We start from the raw sequence: 2,648 nt of genomic DNA, 5'->3' as shown, positions 1-2,648 counted from the left end.
AACTCGCTAATTTCAGTAGGAAAGAGGATTCTTAGCCATTCAACCTAACACGCTCTATGACTGACTGTCAACCTGCCTGGTGTTAACTAATAGGGACGGAGCTACAGGGAGGGCCATGGTCACCCAAGGTAATCATTGACCACCCCTGTGGCCGCCCTCATCAGTGGATGTGTTGTTCCCAACCCCTCTGGAACAAGCAGATCCCTTTTAAACCAGAAGGTGACAGCAATGATACTATCATGTGGAATGTCCTATTTTGACATTAGTATGCTTCTTTTGCATATTAATCAAAAATTGCTAACAAATAAATTATTCACAATTATTTCTTTTATAGCGGTATGGATGTTGTACGAGCTACTTTTAATGTTGTTTTTTCCTGATTAATATATCTTGACCCTGAAATAGTTTCTGTGTCTAACAAACCATGCATCTGCAAGGCTTAGGCAGGCAAAATTAGATGTCGCTTGACTTTAAATCCTGTTATGTTTTTGTTTTTTTTAACAGCAGTCACAAATGCCATATGGAGCAGCCAAGATTTTACTAGTTTTACTATTAAGGAAGTTTCATACTCCCTCGATGCTCTTAATGCCAAATCAATGAGGGGGAACTCTTTTGGCACAGTAAGTTCTTGCCTTATTGCTGGAACTTAGGGGGTACCACCAATTGTAATAAAAATCTGGAGTTGTGGTGGCTGCCCACAAATGGAACCCCAGTGTTTAGCTCCCTCCATCTGCCCCTGTTTACCCCAGACTGTGAACCTGTATGTTAGGGGACACCGAAGATCCACACAGGCAGAAGGCAAAGTGCAAGCTATCGGGTTGGAACCTTTTGCACCTGCCAAGAGAAGTAAGTCTTCCTTTTATGAGCCTATTGAAATTCAGCTCACAGCCCATTCATTCTGTCAATGACAAGAGGAGCCAGAACAACCTTGCAACCCCCACCACCACCACCACCAACACTAATAACACTGTAATGGTCAGAGATAGATCAAGCTGAGAACCGATGGTTAGAGTAGCTCTTCTGTCTTTCATAAGTGTTTATTGCAGGCAATTTTTGGATTCATTTGTTTTGAGCAGATGCATGCCCGGGTACACCTGCGGTCGATTGTAATAGTTTTCATTCTGGCAAGCGGACTGACAAATGACCTGCCGTTTTCTGCTGTTTCTTCAAGGAGCAACCACCTGCACTTAATGCATGCCGCTGCTTATGCAATAAACCCAATATGTAGGAAAGAAAATGATTTTTTTCTTTTTTTTCCAGCTTTGTATGTCCAGGGCAGCACTAACCTCTGACCCCGTGTGCCTCACCGACCAAGAGAGCAGGTTCATTATATGTGCCTGAGTGGAAGAAATCAATCCTTGAAATACTTCCTCTAGTTATTCTTCTCACAAAGCGTTTCACTCAGAGGTAAGCATTTTTTAATCAATACAGTGAGAGAAGAGGAAAATGGATGATAAGGTTAAGAAAAAAGCTGCCTCTGCTCAAGAAACCCTCAGTTGCATCGTTTATTTGTCATGCTCACTGAAGGCCACTAAGGGGCAGTAGCGAGCCTCAATCAAAAGTGCTACAGTCTATATGTAGCCTGTTATCTGGAGTTAAATTCACTAATTAATGATATGTTTGTCATCCTCTGACTTTATGCATCTCACACCTCTTCAATATTATGGGAAAAGATCTTCAACAGCAACACATACAGTTCAATGAATATGAAAATTGACCATTAATACCATGAAAAAAAAAATGGTTACAGTTATTACTACTAATTGCTAGACATCAAAATGATCAAATACAGAATAAAATTCTTTATGTTTGATGTATATTACTAATGTGTTTTATGAAGCTTTTTATAAAGAAAATATATTCAAAGTGTCACATAAAGGGAAAAAAGAATGAATAAACCTTTATTATTATCTTTAAAAGCAAATTCTCATAGCTAATAAAGCATATAAATGATCTTAAATTATAATGATGTAGGACTGATTGGTCACCTTTATAAATTTTTTGTCCTTCTCTTTCAGCCTGTTTCTGTTGCACTGTATTAAATTCACACTTTGAATATTGTGAATAAGAAGGGAAACATCTGAGAAGTAGCAAAATTTATTTGTTTACTTTTTGTCATTTTTTAAGGGTACTTTAAAACTCAGCAACTTTAATATCTATCATGAACTCAGATAAGAGAGGTCTGCAACATTTCTCATCACCTCTATACAGATACACAACTTCTTATATAAGCATATAAGTTATACCAGCTGCTGAATGGGACTTTTTCCTATGTTCTTTTATGTTTCTGTGAAGAATTTGAAATTACCTCTATGTTTATCTGTTGTGTTACACATATAATTTTCCCTGGGCAATCTTAGTTGGGTTATAATTGGGCCATCTCTTCAAAACTATCTGGAGGCGCCTCTGTTGGCTACTGCTAAAGGGTGAAATATTGCAAAATGTTAAAGTATTTGTTTATTTCTAAAACAAATAGGAAAATGATATGTATGGAGTGAAGTTTGTTTCATTTTTTTTTTTTTGCAAGCAAAGAATATGTTTTTGTAAACTCAAATTTGAGAAAAATGCAATCAAGAAATGACATTTAGAAAAATAAATTATGAAAAAGAGTAAGTTTCATCAGATAGATTTTTTTAAAGAACACAAAT

Source organism: Cyprinodon variegatus, unplaced genomic scaffold, assembly GCF_000732505.1.
Source record: "Cyprinodon variegatus isolate N-32 unplaced genomic scaffold, C_variegatus-1.0 Scaffold182, whole genome shotgun sequence".
In the NCBI taxonomy this organism is placed as follows: Eukaryota; Metazoa; Chordata; class Actinopteri; order Cyprinodontiformes; family Cyprinodontidae; genus Cyprinodon; species Cyprinodon variegatus.
This window is presented reverse-complemented; position numbering follows the sequence as displayed.